General features: G+C 44.7%; 1 protein-coding gene across 9 annotated transcripts in view; it reads left to right on the forward strand.

Annotated features, from left to right (window-relative positions):
- LOC109898110 (forkhead box protein P1-B) overlaps positions 1 to 19,825 on the forward strand; it is a 241,197-nt gene that overhangs the window by 82,123 nt on the left and 139,249 nt on the right. The window contains exon 1 of one of the 9 annotated variants that reach the window (XM_031793102.1): positions 11,706 to 11,915. The exons of the other annotated variants lie outside the window; for them this stretch is intronic. The gene's annotated coding sequence lies outside the window, so the exon portion shown is untranslated. Of the gene's footprint in view, positions 1 to 11,705; positions 11,916 to 19,825 lie in introns of those variants that run through there. 9 annotated transcript variants of the gene reach the window in all.

The following is a 19,825-nucleotide window of genomic DNA, read 5'->3' on the forward strand; positions in this document are numbered from 1 at the left end:
ACACTGCGCTGCTGGCAGTGGCAGGCAGGCAGGCAAGCGCTGCTCCTAGCTTTCTGTCTGAGCTGAGGGACGACAGGACAGTCCTGGTTACTGGGCCTCTCTCTGACGCTGCCTCCCAGTCACTCTGACATCTGAGGTCTGGACTGGAGCTCTGATCAGATAGACCGTACTGTATGCTCTCAAAGGCCCTCACAGACACACACAGCCACAGTGAGATAACAGAGTGCTCTATGTTGAGCACAGAGTGATTTGATTGACTATAACATCATGAAATAGGGTACATGTTTTATTGTGTACTTGTTTACTACTTAGTACTGTAATATGGTCTTCCCCAGTTTATAGTTTTCAGGTTATGTATTTAGTAAATGGATGAGCTTCTATCAGAGACAGAGAAGAGTCTGGCTCTCTGAGAGGAAGAAACCTAAGCCACACTATAGACTCATCCTATCATCCTAGTGTATGCAAAACCATTTTGTCTGTTTGACTGTCTGTAAAACTGTAACAAATGTTGGTGATATGAGGGACAACCTTAATAATATCCTCTGCCGTTTAATCTTCTGATCTGTTCGGCCTTGTAAGCAAATTGTGTGGGCTTGAGTTAGTGATGGTGAGCAACAGGAATACTTTGTCTCAACAAGTGAACAGATGCAGGGTACTAGAGTCACCCTGCATCTGTTTACCACAGGAAAGCCACATGATGCTGGAGCTCCATGGCTGCATTTATACAGGCAGCCCAATTCTGATATGTGAAAAGATCTGATGTGATTGGTAAATTCGTGGAAAAATATCAGAATTGGGCTGCCTGTGTAAATTCAGCCCATTAGTATAATTGAGCTATTTTCCTTGGCTCTGTTGTAACCTGTGCTAACTTATTGTTATGTCCTTCAGCCTCACTCACTCACTGCTGCTAAACTTTCCGTCATAGCATGGGGAGACATTTTTATGATCATAATCACATCTAACCAACACAGCTATGTAAATATAGTATTATCGGCAATTCCAATTTGGTTAAGTGGCATGAACGTGGGTAATACAGACAGTTCTATCTCTGCGATATAGGCTGCAGTTAGGAATCAGGGGTAACTTGCTTTTAGGTAATAGAGCTATGTTACAGGAATGTAATCATGTCAAATAATAAAAGGAAAAACAACAAGATTTCTGACTTTACAAAAATGGCTTTGTTGTGAAGAATTAGTCTGTTGATGTGCAACTCCAGTTCACGTATATGGAAATTGAAATGGAATATCTAGATCTGAATTGTGTTATTTCAATATTCAAATATTAATACAAAACAATTGAATGCTGCATGACTAACTATTTGCATACAGCTGTTTGGTGAACAGAGATACTTGCTAAAGAGAAACGGGAATTTAGTGAGTGGCACACAAACAAACCTTTTGTCTTCCTGTTGTAGGCAAATGGAAGTACAGTGTTGATGTGCATGTACTGTACTGACACAATACATGATGTACTTGTTTTTAATAGCAAAAATGTGTAGTGTAATTCAGCATTCTCTCATGACATAATTCAATGCCTGAAATGCCAACTTTGGAAACCTTTCACATTCTTCCTATTTATCCAAAGGATCCAATATCTTTGAATGCCTGGCTAGTATGAACTCAATTCCACAGTGAGAGCCATTTTTTGGACGGAGCATCATTACTCTTTGAGTTCCAGCATAATAGATGCTATTGTGTCCCAACTGTAGATGTTTGTTTGAATACACCACTCAATCTGCCTTTTTCTTAGAAATATATGTTACACCGAACAAGCAGCCCTTCTCTCCTCCTCCTCCACCTCCTCTCCTCTGTTAGCGTGGGAATGTGCCTGTAGGTCAGGCATTGGGAAGACAGACGGAGTGGGAGGGGTGGATGCGGAGGGGGGGTAGGACCCCTCCACTATTTGACAGGGTTAAACATTGTGAAAGATTGCCACTGCAAGCTGTGACATCTGTAGCAAGTATAAACGCAAACTGTAATTAAGTAGAATCAGCGATTTAAAATTCTATATGCTACGTAATAACAGGCAGTAATGAATAATTTAAGGGAAGGGGCTGCCGTCTGACACTTTTTCTCCTGTGTTTAAATTTAGCCAGTGTCATTGTCCGGCACTTTGATTAATTGGTTATCGCTCTTAACTATACATCTCCATGAAATATCTCTTTCCATCTGTCATTAAACAGCACATGGAAATTGGTTCTATATTTCCAATCAGGTACTGCAGACACGCATGTAATTAGATTGAAAAACTTACAAAAATAGCCACCAGGATGTTAACCATAGTACACCATTATGACTGCGACCATATATGGAGTACCATTTGGAGAGTTGCTATTCTTTTATCTGTTGCATTAGGATTGTGCACATTGCTCACCCCAAAATGACATTGAATGATTCTGTATGATAATGGGATTGAGAGCTCATACTGTCATACATTTGTATGATCAGCCTAAATGTGGTTTTAAACAGGACTGAGGTGTGTGGAACTCTGTGAAGGTGCTTTATTGCTGGTGCTAGACCTGAGAGCTGAGAGCTGAAAGAGGCCTGGTCTACACAGTGAAGAGTGACCAGTCAGCCAGAGATTGGCTAGCCTGTCAAATAAAGATTAGGCCTTCATTTCTTCATCTAATCCCTGTAAATCTCTCACGAAAGAACTTTGGGAACAGAGAGCTGGTACCGGAGCACGGCTTTACAGCTTGTGTCTTTTCCTTTATCTCTACATGTTCACCTCAGTGAACAGAAGAACCTGTTGTTTTCAATTGCTGTGGTCAATCCCTCCGGCAGACATGTTTGGATTACAGATTTCAAGTAGCGGTTTAAATTGGGACATTTTCTCCCAGGTACAGTAATTAGGCGATTTGATAATTTTTTTGTGGATGGTAGAGTGTTTTCAGGGTAAACTTCTTCTGTAGCAACATCACATAGTCATTAAGAATGTAATGCTCCGGGTGTCGTGGGTGTGGAGTCAAATGCAGGAGACAGAGAGTTCAATGCTGTGCGTCTTTTAATAGCACCTAACAGGGTGCTCACAAAAGTTACGTTCCCAAACACAGGGAATCAAAATGTACAATGGAACAAATCACGACCAGGCACAAACACGTACCTCTACAACAGAGCCGAAGGTTACATTGAAATAATCCCGCACAACACCCAGGCGGGCCGGCTGTCTAATAAAGACAAAACCATACACAGGTGCTACCACTAAACATACAAGGAGGGGGAGGAAAAACAATCAGTGGCAGCTAATAGGCCGCTGACGACGACCGCCGAGCGCCACCCGCCCGGGAAGGGGAAACACCCTCGGTCGGACTCGTGACAGTACCCCCCCCCCTGACGCGCGGCTCCCGCAGCGCGCCGACACCGGCCTCGAGGTCGCCCCGGAGGACGAGGTGCATGGCGATCCGGATGGAGGCGATGGAAATCCCTCAACATGGAGGGATCCAAGATGTCCCCCACCGGTACCCAGCACCTCTCCTCCGGACCGTACCCCTCCCAGTCCACGAGGTACTGCAGGCCCCTCACCCGGCGTCTTGAGTCCAGAATGGCCCGGATCGTGTACGCCGGGGTCCCCACGATGTCCAGAGGGGGGGGGGGACCTCCGGTACCTCACTGTCCTGCAGGGGACCAGCTACCACCGGCCTGAGGAGAGACACATGAAACGAGGGGTTAATACGATAATAGGAAGGGAGTTGTAATCGATAACACACCTCGTTTATTCTCCTCAGGACTTTAAATGGCCCTACACACTGAAAAGGGGACACGTTAGTAGAGGAGTGGCGTAGTGAGTTCTGAGCCATTTCAGCCCAGGGAATGTATCGTGCCCACTCCCCTGGCCGATCCTGGCAATACGGCCGCAGAAACCTACCCACCTCCTGGTTTACTCTCTCCACCTGCCCATTACTCTCGGGGTGATAACCGGAGGTCAGGCTGACAGAGACCCCCAAGCGTTCCATGAACGCTCTCCATACCCGAGACGTGAATTGGGGGCCCCGATCAGAAACGATGTCCTCCAGCACCCCGTAGTGCCGAAAGACATGGGTGAATAACGCCTCCGCAGTCTGCAGGGCTGTAGGGGTACCGGGCAACGGGAGGAGACGGCAGGACTTAGAAAACCGATCCACAATCACTAGAACCGTGGTGTTCCCCTGAGACGGCGGAAGATCGGTCAGGAAATCTATGGACAGATGTGACCATGGCCGCTGTGGAACGGGGAGGGGTTGTAGCTTCCCTCTAGGAAGGTGCCTAGGAGCCTTACTCTGAGCGCACACTGAACAGGAGGAGACATAACCCTTAACGTCCTTAGCCAACGTAGGCCACCAATACCTCCCCTGAAGGCTCCCCACTGTCCTCGTCACCCCAGGGTGACCCGAGGAGGGTAGGACGTGAGCCCACCGAATCAGTTTGTCCCGAACACCAAGTGGCACGTACCTTCGCCCCGCTGGACACTGAGGAGGCGCGGGTTCAGCCCGTAACGCCCGCTCGATGTCCGAGTCCACCTCCCATACCACTGGCGCTACCAGCTTTGAGGCGGGAAGGATGGGAGTAGGTTCGGTGGACCCATCCTCCGTGTCGTAAAGGCGGGACAGTGCGTCAGCCTTTACGTTCTGGGAGCCCGGTCTATAAGACAAAGTAAACCGGAACCGGGTGAAGAAGATGGCCCACCTTGCCTGACGTGGGTTAAGTCTCCTAGCTGCCCGAATATACTCCAGATTCTGGTGGTCGGTCCAGATGAGAAAGGGGTGCTTAGCCCCCTCAAGCCAGTGTCTCCACACCTTCAGAGCTCTAACCACCGCTAGCAACTCCCGGTCCCCCACATCATAGTTACGCTCCGCTGGGCTGAGCTTCCTTGAGAAGAAAGCGCAGGGGCGGAGTTTTGGTGGCGTACCCGAGCGCTGTGATAGCACGGCACCCACCCCAGCCTCGGACGCGTCCACCTCCACTATGAATGCTAGAGAGGGGTCCGGATGCGCCAACACGGGCACATCAGTGAACAGCGCCTTCAACTTGTTGAATGCTCCGTCCGCCTCTGCTGACCACTGCAACCGCACCGGGCCCCCCTTCTGCAGTGAGGTGATGGGAGCCGCTATCTGGCCAAAACCCAGAATAAACCTCCGGTAGTAGTTGGCAAAACCCCAAAACCGCTGCACCTCCTTTACCGTGGTCGGAGTCGGCCAATTACGCACGGCCCTAATGCGGTCACCCTCCATCACTACCCCCGAGGTGGAAATGCGATATCCCAGAAAAGAGACGGCTCGTTTAGAGAACACGCATTTCTCAGCCTTGACGTATAGGTCATGCTCCAGCAGTCTACCAAGCACCTTGCGCACCAGAGACACATGCGCAGTGTGAGTGGCCGAGTAGATCAGAATGTCATCGATATAAACAACCACTCCCTGCCCGCACAGGTCCCTGAGAATCTCGTCTACAAAGGATTGAAAAACGTCTGGAGCATTTTTTAACCCATACGGCATGACGAGGTACTCATAGTGGCCTGATGTAGTACTAAATGCGGTTTTCCACTCGTCTCCCTTCCGAATACGCACCAGACTATACGCGCTCCTGAGATCCAGTTTTGTGAAGAACTGCGCTCCGTGGAACGATTCCACCGCCGTAGCGATGAGAGGTAGAGGGTAACTATACCCCACTGTGATGGCGTTTAGACCTCTATAATCGATACACGGACGCAAACCTCCCTCCTTTTTCCTCACAAAAAAGAAACTCGAGGAGACGGGTGAAATGGAGGGCCGAATGTACCCCTGTCCCAGCGACTCCGTGACATATGTCTCCATTGCCAACGTCTCCTCCTGGGACAGCGGGTACACGTGACTCTTGGGAAGCGCAGCGTCTACCTGGAGATCTATCGTACAATCCCTTCCCGGTCGATAAGGTGGTAATTTAGTCGCTTTCATACTCGGGGAATGCACACCGTGGAACCCTGGTCTGGACTCTCCACCGACGTGGCACCGATGGAAACTCCCAAACACCTTCCAGAACACTCCTCTGACCACCCCTGGAGAACCCCCTGTCTCCACGAAATTTTTGGATTGTGCCGGGCCAACCAGGGAGTCCCCAGCACCACTGGAAACGCAGGCGAATCAATAATAAAGAAACTGGTACGCTCCCTATGATTCCCCTGCGTCACCATGTCCAGTGGGACCGTGGTCTCCCTGACCATCCCTGACCCTAATTGTCGACTATCTAGGGAGTGCACGGGGAAAGGAGAATCTATCGGCACCAGCGGAACCCCTAACTTAAGGGCGAGTCCGCGATCCATAAAGTTCCCAGCTGCGCCTGAATCGACTAGCGCCCTATGCTGGGAAGAGGGAAAAAAGTGAAGGAAAAAGGTTAAGACAAACATGTGGCCAACAGGGGGTTCTGGGTGAGTTTGATGCTGACTCACCTGGGGTGACCGAGAAGCGTTCCGCCTGTCATCTCTACTCCCAGACGGACCCCCCCAGCACCGATCAGACGTGTGTCCTCTCCGACCACAGTTGGTGCCAGGAAGGCCTCCTCCTCCGGTACCCCTCGGCGCAGCCCCTCCCAACTCCATCGGAATGGGAGCGGAGGGGCTGGGTGGTGGAACGCACAGGACCCTCTCTGAACGCCCGCGGGCAGCCAGCAGATTATCCAGTCGAATGGACATGTCAATCAGCTGATCCAGTGAGTGGTGTCCCGACACGCTAACTCCCGGCGGACGTCCTCTCGGAGACTACACCTGTAGTGGTCCATAAGGGCCCTGTCGTTCCACCCAGATCCGGCTGCCAAGGTCCGGAACTTCAGCGCGTAATCCTGGGTGCTCCTCCTCTCCTGCCTGAGATGAAATAGTCGTTCTCCCACCGCTCGGCCGTCTAGAGAGTGATCAAAAACTCTGGGTAGTTCTCCCGCGCTGAGTCTGGGCCATTCCAGACTGCGTTCGCCCACTCCAGAGCACGACCCGTGAGGCAGGAGATGAGGACACTCACCCTCTCTGCTCCTGAGGGAGTGGGTCTGATGGTGGCCAGGTATAGCTCCAGCTGAAGCAGAAACCCCTGGCAACCCGCCGCCACTCCATCATAAGCCTTCGGTAGCATCAGACGGAGGGTGCTTGAGTCGGGAGATGGGGAGTCCGGAACACAGGGAATCAAAATGTACAATGGAACAATTCACGACCAGGCACAAACACGTACCTCTACAACAGAGCCGAAGGTTACATTGAAATAATCCCGCACAACACCCAGGCGGGCCGGCTGTCTAATAAAGACAAACTAATTAACCATACACAGGTGCTACCACTAAACATACAAGGAGGAGGAGGAAAAACAATCAGTGGCAGCTAATACGCCGGTGACGACGACCGCCGAGCGCCACCCGCCCGGGAAGGGGAAACACCCTCGGTCGGACTCGTAAGTTAGACTGGACTTTGATAGCCATTCACACTCTGTAAACTACCCAAAGGCTTTGTAGTAGTGTGAACCTTTCCAGTTAAATATCTCCACAGTAAGCTATTGGATGTCTCTCTTTGGTTTCCTCTTCAACATTTTTGATCATTATTTTTATTGAATTATTAATTTGTATGTGTTAAATTATTGAATGAAGTTAATATATGATCAAATTAATTTTAACATTCTCTAAAATATTAATGTCCGGTTTGCAAGGGGGACTGACTGACCTCATGGGGATTTCTCTAGATCTCCCTCTAGGGTCAGTTCATAGGGAATAACTATGTTTAGTTGGCTGTCTGTGTGCTTCCTGTCTGACCAGTGTCATGGGTGGGTGCAGCTCAGGGCCTCAGGTAATGGCAGGTGGGGGGACTTGATGAGCTTCGTCTGCATGTGATCTGTCACATCTCAACTGTCTGCAGCGGACTCCAGATCAGTCAGAGGGCAGGAGAGGAACATTGCAGAGATACTTGGAGCCCTGTTTAGGGCCTACTTTCAACTCTCTGATTGGCAGGTAGAGCCCCAATGAGATGCATTGTTCACTGTTCTTTTAACCCCTGCTACCCCTGCTTGTCTGAGACTCCCAACTAGTTCAACTGAGAGTATTTGGTTGAACAGTGCTCTTGTTGTTTTTTTTAAAGTTATAAAGTATTTGCATTGAATATAATCTGTTTTGATTGATCTATTTCTTTCTTCTTTTTGATAACAAGTTTTCAACAAAGATTACATTTTTTTATGTCTTTAGTGTGTTCTTACAATTGCCCCATTGTATAAATAAAATATGGAAATCAGAAGAAAAAAAATCAATTTCTGTAACTATAGTGATAAGCACCTTAAAATGTGTTTACATTAATGATGTTTTAAATGTTAATGTCAGTTGAGACCATAAGAAAGATGACATGATAGACTCATTATTCAAAATCTGATCGCCAGGGAGAAGTAAATTATTTCAAATATTTGATATTTAAATTATTTTAAAATGATCCGAGACATGAGCAGAGCAAAGGTGTGTAGTTTCCTCTGGTGATACTTCGGGTGTCTGTGTTTCCTTGGTGTGTCTCCGGCTCTTTAATGTTCTAAGCCTGTGAGAGAACCAGCAGAACTGTACTCCATAACCCATGGCACTGTGCTGTGTGCTGTGTTGTGTGAGACCTCGGGCCCCATGCATACATGCACACACAGACATCCCCCAGCCGTTTAAAGTCCACCGGTTCATTCAGAAAGGGATGGCCGCCGAGCTGTCCTGATTAAAATGACAATAGTCTAATTAACTCGACCTCGGTGTCAGTGCACAAAACGGATGCTTGCCCTCCACTTTCTGTCTAAAAAAACCTTTGTCTTCACTCCGTCCCAAAAAAGAAGATGTTTTTCAGGCAAATGCCTCAACCCCTTCGATGAGATTTGCTAATGGCAATATTTTTTTATAAGCTAATTAAATCTAGGCAAAGTTACTATATTTTGTCCTTCTGTGAAATCCTTGAGGTATCCTCCATTTGGGGGATAGTATTACAAGCACCTTCAAGCACTGTTAAGTCGTTTAAAATATTATATACGATTATAAACCGGTCTGTTTGTGCTCAACCTGATTTTATTTCAAACATGGATAATTACATTCACTCTCCAGTGATCTCCCCCTCTGAAGAGACAGAAGACAGTAGGCTCATCCCCCCGGGCCCCTCTTCCTCTGCCCCCTAACATCTAGCTCTGTGAACAGACAGACAGACCAGATAAAGACAGGCCAGAGATATAGTATTGAACCAAGTGAACCCATTTTACAGCAAAGTTGAACATTTTAACCAGATAACAATTTTGTCTTTCAAGCTCCACAACAGAGATATTTGAAAGGGGGATTTTGTTCTTGCAATACGATCGGTTGCCATTATTTGATACTCTCATCTAAAGGAAACGGGAGTAGAAAAAAACCCATGAGTGACCGAACTGGAAACGGCTTTCTGTTCTATTATCCCTTTGCTGGTGATTAAGGTCTATAGGGAGATAATTACGCTTTAGTCTTAAGTTAATGAAACAAAAACCTCTCTTCTTCTAAAAGGAAGGTCAGGTCATTTGTGCTACTATCTGCAGACATGGCCCACCCTTGACGAGCCACATTGAGAATTGGTTTTGTTTTAAGGTTGGAGTCCCCCCACCCCCTTCCCCTCGCCTGTCAGTCTAGGACTGATATGAGGGATTTCTCGCAGAAGCCAGAAACAATGAGGTCTCTCTCTCACTCACCAATGCTGGTGTCTGGTAGAATCTGACCATTATAGGTGCATGCAGGTAAAGGGGAAAACAACATCAAATGAAAACATCACAATGTCTTCTGGGATGTGTGCTGAATGGACACAGTAACACAGGGCAAAATATACAAGGGCAAAATACCTCACCCACTGGTCCCTAATGCCCATCTAACAAGGTCTACTTGAAAGTAGCCAAAAATGACCTATATTGTCACAGCAAAATAATCCTGCAGCAACAGGATTTGAACGTTTAGTCCACAATGTTGCTTGATCTGTAGCTATCTGAACAAAAAAGTCCCTAATGAAAAGTGCCATACTGTTAATATGTGTTAGTGTGGATTTTCAGTGAATTTATGTAAATCACAAAGCTCATCTGCATTTGCTGCGGTGCAGGAAAATTCTTTCTCAGCAACAAAATATTAATCAAATTAAGATTTTACATCTGTATGCATTAAATATAAATCAAATGCACAGGTTTGAATTTACTTCTGAAGAAACACAGGTGCCACATGTATAATTTCCCTTCTAACAGCCCAAGGAGACATCTCTTTTGAAATGAATGGAAGTGAAGTGTGGACTAGCCACTGTTTGGTATGTCTGAGCCATGTAGCACAAGTGGCGACCACAGAGCACATATTTAACTGTCCTTGTAGAAGTTCACATCTGGTGTGGAGCTGAGCTGGGCGATTCGGCGGCAGGGCAGTCCCTCCTCCCCCGACCCCCGCTGTTCTCCAGCGCCGGGGTGCTCCAGCATAAGTTGGCCGCTCTTGATCCATCTGTTGTTATTGTTTTCCACTGATAATTGGCTTGAACAATGGAATGCCTGTGTCCCCCTGCCTTTGAAACTCTATACCCTGTTTATTTTCCAGAGGTCTCATTTCTGCTCTCTGCGGCTCTCTCCTTCTCTCTCTCCTTCTCTCTGGCCCTCCTCTCCCTGCCCCCATCTCTCCCCCTTACTCCCTCCCTAGCCTGGTGTCTGCACCCCTCTTCCTCCATTTCTACTTCTCCCCCTTCTAATTTAGAGAGGGGCACATGCAATGAAATCTTTGAGTGGGCATCAGTATATCACTCAGCATCTAAAGCTTGGCTCAAGATTTTCTTTGGGCATCGTCTCCCTTTCTCTTTGGTTCACTTGAAGTTTTAGTCATGAAGCCTGGCAGATTCAGGCAGACACTCCAGGAGTCTTGCACCGTTATGAGTTTCTGAATTCATATCCCGAGAGTTGGGGATAAAGAGACAGATAGTTAAAGGGAGGGAGAGAGAGTGATAGAGGGAGAGGGAAGGAGAGAGAGAGAGAGAGGGAGCAAAAATGAGAAAGGGTCTGTAGACTGTAAGAGCTGGACAATTGTGGCTGTTCTAAATCGTATCCGTTTTTTCCCTGGCTTTAGAGACTCAGCCTTTATTTTCTATTCATCCATTAGGGGGTGTCCATAGGAGTGCAGCAGGGAGCAGAGAGGGTGATGACTGAAGGCATGATAAGTAGTAGCAGTAGGATACTTTTACTGGATATTGAAAGGAATATTCATACCCAAACATGACCTACTTTAATTACATTTTTTTATTTTAATTACACTATACCGTTTTAGGTAATGGATCTATCCTTTAGAATGTCCTATATGTGATATAGTATGTCACATTTGCTTACACAAGTTAAGCGAGTAGCTGAAATTTATATTTTAAAAGTTGAAGATGAGGTATTTGATATTTATGTATTAAAAACAACTGATAGAAACAAGTTGTATTTTTAAAAGTCCTACAACAAAAGTCATGTGTTTGAAGTTGGCATGTGTCTTTACCAACTTTGAGCACTCTACTGAGGACAAACTCAGTAGCTTTTTTGTTCTGGACTGGTTGTGTGACCGTTCTGGTGTTTGTTCATTTGTTCTGCTTGCTCTTGTCTAATTAAACGGGCAGAGGACAGGTATGGCTCTCAGCAGGCGCCTGCTCTGCTCTGCCTGGTCTATGCCAGTCCTTCATTTGCTGAGTGTTTGTGTTTATGCAAAGGGACCTCTTCCTGCATATTTAATCTAGAGCAAGGCTCTGGCTTTTGTTGTGTTTAGACCACATACCTCCAGTTCCTCTGAACACTGCAGTCAGGGATCTCTTCAGCTCTCTCACACTACAACTACTGCTTTTACTGCTACTAGCACTGACAGGCTTTTCTTCTGTTTGAGAAGTGGATTGTAGAAGTCTTGTTAAACCTTGGGGAATCTACATTCATGTTTCAGTAATGTAATGAAACTCAGGCTCACGGTTCATGGGTAAGTCAGTAAAGATTTTAATTGTACTTTTTCTCCTTCTCTTCCCTGGCCTTGTATGGGTTCATGTTGCATGTGTCTGTATTGTGGGGTTGTTCTGTAAGGGATGCAAAGAACTGTGCCGTAGGTAGAAAGATGCGTTCCTCTGAAGAGCTGAAGTTATTCTAGAGGTCCAGGGTTTGGATTGAAGGCTTCTGACAGACTAAGGGCTGCCTGGCCAGCAGTCCTCTGGTGATCTCATAGAAGAGGCTTGCATCGTGTGAACCAAACTAAACTGAGTGTGCGAGCTGAGCTTCTCCTGTTCTCTAGTTTAGAACGGAGTGATAGCAAAGGAGTGAATGTGCTGCTGTGATGGGTGAGGGTATCAGTTCCTCTCTCCTTCTTTCCCTCCGTCTTTGTCCGGGGAAATGGAATCTGTGGGTTATTGATATTAATAGCACACAGGATCTGAGGTGGACGAATGGTGGAGCAGGACACAGAGACTTGGGAGAGTGGAAACGTGATATCACAGGAGAGAATTGACAGTCCTCCTGTTTGACAGGGTGGAAAGGAATTGGCCATAAAAATAGCATTGCATAATCTGTCTGTCGGTTAGCCCTTTTGTGCTCTCCGTGTGTGTAGGGTTCTCTCCCTCCCTCCTCTCTATCTCTCTCTCTGCCTCCCTCTGTCCCAGCTATTAGTTCTCAACTGTAGGAGAAACCAAATTAAGTTATTTTTCTGATGTTTGCTTCATGGATCAGTTGATTAGAATCTGTGTATAGCCAGAGTGAAGTAATTTGGGTATACAGAGGAAGAGAATGCTCTATTCAAAGAGCTCTGTTAACATTTAAATAGTGTAAAGAAATGTGCTGCCTTGTTTGTTTAGGGTTAGGAGTGAAATTCCACTTCCTTGGTATTAAGGCGGAAAGCTCTCTCTGTGTACTTTGTTCTTAGCTCAGCAATACATGAGGGCAGGTCCAAAGAATCTCTGGGATCAGACAGGCAGACTTTCAGCAGGCTGCACTGTTGCCTTTTCAGCTTACAGGCAAAAAAAACCCTCCAAATGCGAAGTTGGGTTTAATTGGTGGGTTTTGAGCCTGTTTGCGTGCTGTTTGAGTGCTGTTGTTTACAGACTATGTGGGTGTGCAATATAATGCCACCATGAAAGAGAAAATACACTTGATATTTTGAAGCGGTTTTTATGAGACGTAGTTATGTTTTCATTGAATCAGTCTGCCTTAATAAAGCTTGAAAGAAATGAAGGAAAACATACTGTTCAGTCAGTCCTTTAGTGAATCACATATAAACAGCTGCATTTGTTTGAAAATGAGTCATGCCTTAGATTTTCCTGTGTTTCAGAGCACGGACAGTGACTTGGGAAATCTTCGACACACACACCCTAAAAACAAACACTAATGTCCTGAATATAGATATCACTGACTCTGCCTATCCTGTTGGACTCCCTCTTATTATTATTAATACATTCTTTATATTGATCCACAAGACCACCACCCATTTCCAGGAAGAATGTTCAATCAAGCAAGACCAGCACCCATTTCCAGGAGGAATGTTCAAACAAGACCACCACCCATTTTAGGAGGAATGTTCAAACAAGACCACCACCCATTTCCGGGAGGAATGTTCAAACAAGACCACCACCCATTTTAGGAGGAATGTTCAAACAAGACCACCACCCATTTCCGGGAGGAATGTTCAAACAAGACCACCACCCATTTTAGGAGGAATGTTCAAACAAGACCACCACCCATTTCCAGGAGGAATGTTCAAACAAGACCACCACCCATTTCCGGGAGGAATGTTTAAACAAGACCACCATCCATTTCCGGGAGGAATGTTGAAACAAGACCACCACCAATTTACAGGAGGAATGTTCAAACAAGACCACCACCCATTTACAGGAGGAATGTTGAAACAAGACCACCACCCATTTCCAGGAGGAATGTTGAAACAAGACCACCACCCATTTCCGTGAGGAATGTTCAAACAAGACCACCACCCATTTACAGGAAGAAAGTTCAAACAAGACCACCACCCATTTACAGGAGGAATGTTCAAACAAGACCACCCCCCATTTACAGGAGGAATGTTCAAACAAGACCACCCCCCATTTCCGGGAGGAATGTTGAAACAAGACCACCCCCCATTTACAGGAGGAGTGTTCAAACAAGACCACCACCCATTTACAGGAGGAATGTTCAAACAAGACCACCACCCATTTACAGGAGGAATGTTCAAACAAGACCACCACCCATTTACAGGAGGAATGTTCAAACAAGACCACCACCCATTTACAGGAGGAATGTTCAAACAAGACCATCACCCATTTCCAGGAGGAATGTTCAAACAAGACCACCACCCATTTACAGGAGGAATGTTCAAACAAGACCACCACCCATTTCCGGGAGGAATGTTGAAACAAGACCACCACCCATTTCCGGGAGGAATGTTGAAACAAGACCACCGCCAATTTACAGGAGGAAAGTTCAAACAAGACCACCACCCATTTACAGGAGGAGTGTTCAAACAAACCAATGCTATTTTTTGTTTTCACATACAACAACGAGTTAGCCTATAGGGACAAGGTCAGAGACCTGGTCTGGTGGTGCCAAAATAACAACATATCCCTCAACATAATCAAGATAAAGGAGATGATTGTGGACTTCAGGAAAAGGAGGACCGAGCACACCCCCAATTTCATCGACGGGGTTGTAGTGGTGCAGGTTGAGAACTTCAAGTGCCTTGGTGTCCACATCAACAACAAACTAGAATGGTCCAAACACACCAATACAGTCATGAAGAGGGCACGACAAAACCTATTCCACCTCAGGAGACTGACAAGATGTGGCATGGGTCCTCAGATCCTCAAAAGGTTCTTAAGCTCCAACATCGAGAGCATCCTGGTACGGCAACTGCTCGGCCTCCGACCGCAAAGCACTACAAAGGGTAGTGCGTACAGCCCAGTACATCACTAGGGCTAAGCTGCCTGCCATCCAGGACCTCTACACCAGGCGGTGTCAGAGGAAGGCCCTAAAAATTGTTAAAGACCCCAGCCACCCTAGTCATAGACTGTTCTCTCTGCTACCGCATGGTAAGTGGTACCGGAGCGCCAAGTTTAGGACCAAAAGGCTTCTCAACAGCTTTTAACCCCAAGCCATACGACTCCTGAATTACTATTTGCATTGTGTTCCGCCAACCCCTCTTTCATGCTGCTGCTCCTCTCTGTTTATCATCTATCCATAGTCACTTTAACTATACTTACATGTACAATTCGCCCGACTAACCAGTGCCCCCACACTTTGACTCCGTGCCGGTACCACCTGTATACAGCCTCTCTACTGTTATTTTCACTGTCATTTTACTGTTTTTCTTTTTTCCCCTCTTACTTATCTATCGTTTACCTAATACCTATTTTTTTACTTAAAAATTGCACTGTGGGTTAGGGCTTGTAAGTAAGCATTTCACTGTAAGGTCTACACCTGTTGTATTCGGCGCACGTGACAAATAGACTTTGATTTTATTTGCTGTCTAGTTCATGGTATGATAAATAAACAGATCTGTGTAGAATGATGCAGCTAGCGTCACTAAGTGATCGAAACATGCTGATAGGCTTAAAGACAGTGAGTGAGGAAACTGTTCTATTGACAGACAGCCATCGAGTTGGGCATTAATTCACATTGGTAATGGCGTGTGAAAGTTAATTAATGACCTAGCACAGAAGTAGCCACAGATATCGTTTTAAGCAGGCTCAGAGTAATTAATGGAATAACTTTACTTTGTGGTAAATATTCATGAACTCTTCTTTTCTGTCAGAATGGTGTGAAGAGAGTGGAGAGTCTGTCCATTAGAAGGGCTGAAGAGCCACCCAGAGTGGATGTTGGGCCTTTTTTGGGGATTGTGTGCGTTTCAGTGGAGGGGTATTCATTCCTTTTTTGAACATGCGATCCTGCGGCCTTTAAAATAGTCCCAACCAATAATTAAAAACACAATACTGATGAATGTTTTGCATTTATCATGAAATACAGTGTGTTTATTATTACATCACAGAGACAACAATAATACAGTGTATTTATTATTACATCACAGTTACAACAATAATACAGTGTATTTATTATTACATCACAGAGACAACAATAATAAAGTGTATTTATTATTACATCACAGAGACAACAATAATACAGTGTATTTATTATTACATCACAGAGACAACAATAATACAGTGTATTTATTATTACATCACAGTTACAACAATAATAAAGTGTATTTATTATTACATCACAGATACAACAATAATACAGTGTATTTATTATTACATCACAGTTACAACAATAATACAGTGTATTTATTATTACATCACAGAGACAACAATAATACAGTGTATTTATTATTACATCACAGATACAACAATAATACAGTGTATTTATTATTACATCACAGATACAACAATAATACAGTGTATTTATTATTACATCACAGTTACAACAATAATAAAGTGTATTTATTATTACATCACAGAGACAACAATAATAAAGTGTATTTATTATTACATCACAGAGACAACAATAATACAGTGTATTTATTATTACATCACAGTTACAACAATAATAAAGTGTATTTATTATTACATCACAGTTACAACAATAATAAAGTGTATTTATTATTACATCACAGAGACAACAATAATACAGTGTATTTAATATTACATCACAGAGACAACAATAATACAGTGTATTTAATATTACATCACAGAGACAACAATAATACAGTGTATTTATTATTACATCACAGAGACAACAATTATGTTCATGTAAATGATGATGATGATAATTCTTATTTGTTGGTACAGCACAACCTACAATGTAGGAACATATGCTTTTGAATCATCTCAGTCTTTCTGTGTCTGTATCTCTCTGTGTCTTTCCAGCGGATATGATAGGGCTAATACTGTAACTCCCTTGATGAACACTTTTGTTGTTCAACTGTTTTACCACTTCACACAAAATACCTAGCCATCTTTTCAACACTTTGGCAGCAAGCATTGTAAGATGCTCCTCGACTCTCTTTTGTCTTAGGAAATTGTTGCGTTTTGATTCATGTTCTCACTGAGTGTGCACATAAAACACCTGGGTGGGTAATCATCTCAACCAAGAGTTATTCTGTTCCCTGAAATCTCAATGTGGGAGTGTGTGATGGGCTCTACAAATCCAACTGGGTAGAGCAGCATGCTGTTGTTTATCCACACCATGGGCTCACTGTACCCCCACCGCTCCAAACACTACTATTACTGCCACGTGCAGTTTTAAATTGACACAATTATCTATTTAGGTATTACAAGATGTGCATTGTATTGCACAGAGGGATAAAAAGCACCATCACAGCTGCTATCATAGTTTTGTTGTTTCTTTTTTCCCTGCAATACACATTTTCCGTCATTAAAGTGATGGAACATTTAACTAAATGGATGTTATGCATTGGGTAAACTCATTTAGTTCCCTGGGCCTTTTCAGGTGATAGGGATTAATGATGTTTAGTAGTTTGAAACTGAAAATATCTGTCATTAGTCACCACTCGCTATTGATTTACCATGTCATTGATGATATGTTAATTGAAGTCTAATGGATCAGAATAATACGAGAGTGGTGTGGGAACAGTCCATTTTGTATGATTTTCGACCCTCGTCGAGTTCAAAGTGAGTTTAATGTTGACTAGTGTTTTCAACAAGGGCATTTACCAGATAATTAATACTGTAACTGGGCAAGGTTCAGGCTCATGTGTTTTATCTAGGCACAGTCTGCTTTAGATAAACACTTTGGAGCTCCACAAATGCCTGGCCACAGCTTTGACTGCCAAATGTAAACTGTACAAAAGAACAGTGTGAGAGAGTTGGTATTTTTTCATATTTGGATATGCTTTAATGCTTTTATTCAAATGCTTCTGAGATATTGCCCCATAGTCACTTTTCCGTTTACCATAAAAATAAGATTTGATGTATTTTTTGGGGGGGGTTGAGTGCTCAGTTTACAGTGCACACAGTGCATGCTGAACAGCTAGTGTGCTCCTGAGTCTAGAAAGACAGGTTTGCTCTTCCACCAGGTGGAGTCATCTTTGACATTTTTCTGATAGCGGCATCTGGCGCAAGGAATTTAAAAAATTAACTTTAATTTTCTTTTAACAACTTCATTGTTAGTCTTATCGTCCTCAACGGCTACAGTATAGTGAATGATTGTGCTGATCAACCAGATGGAAATGAGGAGATTCCATCTCCAGGTTTCAACTGTTCTGCCTTATTATTATTCGACCATGCTGGTCATTTATGAACATTTGAACATCTTGGCCATGTTCTGTTATTAACTCCACCTGGCACAACCAGAAGAGGACTGGCCACCCCACATAGCCTGGTTCCTCTCTAGGTTTCTTCCTAGGTTTTGGCCTTTCTAGGGAGTTTTTCCTAGCCACCGTGCTTCTACACCTGCATTGCTTGCTGTTTGGGGTTTTAGGCTGGGTTTCTGTACAGCACTTTGAGATATCAGCTGATGTACGAAGGGCTATATAAATACATTTGATTTGATTTGATTTGAGATGCGGTAGACAATAAGGCTAGGATAGCTATGTACATGCACTAGTATACAGTGCACTCGGTAAGTATTCAGACCCCTTGACTTTTTCCACATTTTGTTACGTTACAGCCTTATTCTAAAATGTATTTAATTGTTTTTTTTCTCCCTCATCAATCTACACACAATACCCCATAATGACAAAGCAAAAACTGTTTTTTGTAATTTAGCAAATGTATTAAAAATAAAAACCGAAATATCACATTTACATAAGTATTCAGACACTTTACTCAGTACTTTGTTGAAGCACCTTTGGCAGCGATTACAGACTCGAGTCTTCTTGCGTATGAAGCTATAAACTTGGCACACCTGTATTTGGAGAGTTTCTCCCATTCTTCTCTGCAGATCTTCTCAAGCTCTGTAAGGTTGAATGGGGAGTGTTGCTGCACAGCTATATTCAGGTCTTTCCAGAGATATTCGATCAGGTCCGGGCTCAGGATGGGCCACTCAAGGACATTCAGATAATTGTCCTGAAGCCACTCCTGCATTGTCTTGGCTGTGTGCTTTGGGTCGTTGTCCTGTTGGAAGGTGAACCTTTGTCCCAGTCTGATGTCCTGAGCACTCTGGAGGTTTTCATCAAGGATCTCTCTGTACTTTGCGCCGTTTTATATTTAAAATATATTTATTTAACTAGGCAAGTTAAGAACAGATTCTTATTTTCAATGACAGCCTAGGAACAGTGGGTTAACTGCCTGTTCAGGGGCAGAATGACAGATTTGTACCTTTGTACCAGCTCAATGATATGAACTTGCAACCTTTCGGTTACTAGTCCAATGCTCTAACCACTAGGCTACCCTGCCGCCCCGTTCATCTTTCCCTCGATCCTGACTCGTCTCTCAGTCCCTGCCACTGAAAATCTTTCACACCATGATGCTGCCACCACCGTGCTTCACCGTAGGGATGGTGCCAGGTTTCCTCCAAACGCGAGGCTTGGCATTCAGGCCAAAGAGTTCACTGTTGGTTTCATCAGACCAGAAAATCTTGTTGAGTCCTTTAGGTGCCTTTTGGCAAACTCCAAGTGGGGTGTCATGTGCCTTTTACTGAGGAGTGTCTTCTGTCTACCCACTCTACCATAATGGACTGATTTGTGGAGTGCTGCAGAGATTGTTGTCCTTCTGGGAGTTCCTCCCATCTCCAAATAGGAACTCTGGAGCTCTGTCCGAGTGACCATCGGGTTTTTGGTCACCTCCCCTTCTCCCCCGATTGCTCAGTTTGGCTGGGTGGCAAGCTCTAGGAAGAGTCTTGGTGGTTCCAAACTTCTTCCATTTAAGAATGATGGAGGCCACTGTGTTCTTGGGGACC

This window comes from Oncorhynchus kisutch, linkage group LG1 (assembly GCF_002021735.2).
Source record: "Oncorhynchus kisutch isolate 150728-3 linkage group LG1, Okis_V2, whole genome shotgun sequence".
Taxonomy (NCBI): Eukaryota; Metazoa; Chordata; class Actinopteri; order Salmoniformes; family Salmonidae; genus Oncorhynchus; species Oncorhynchus kisutch.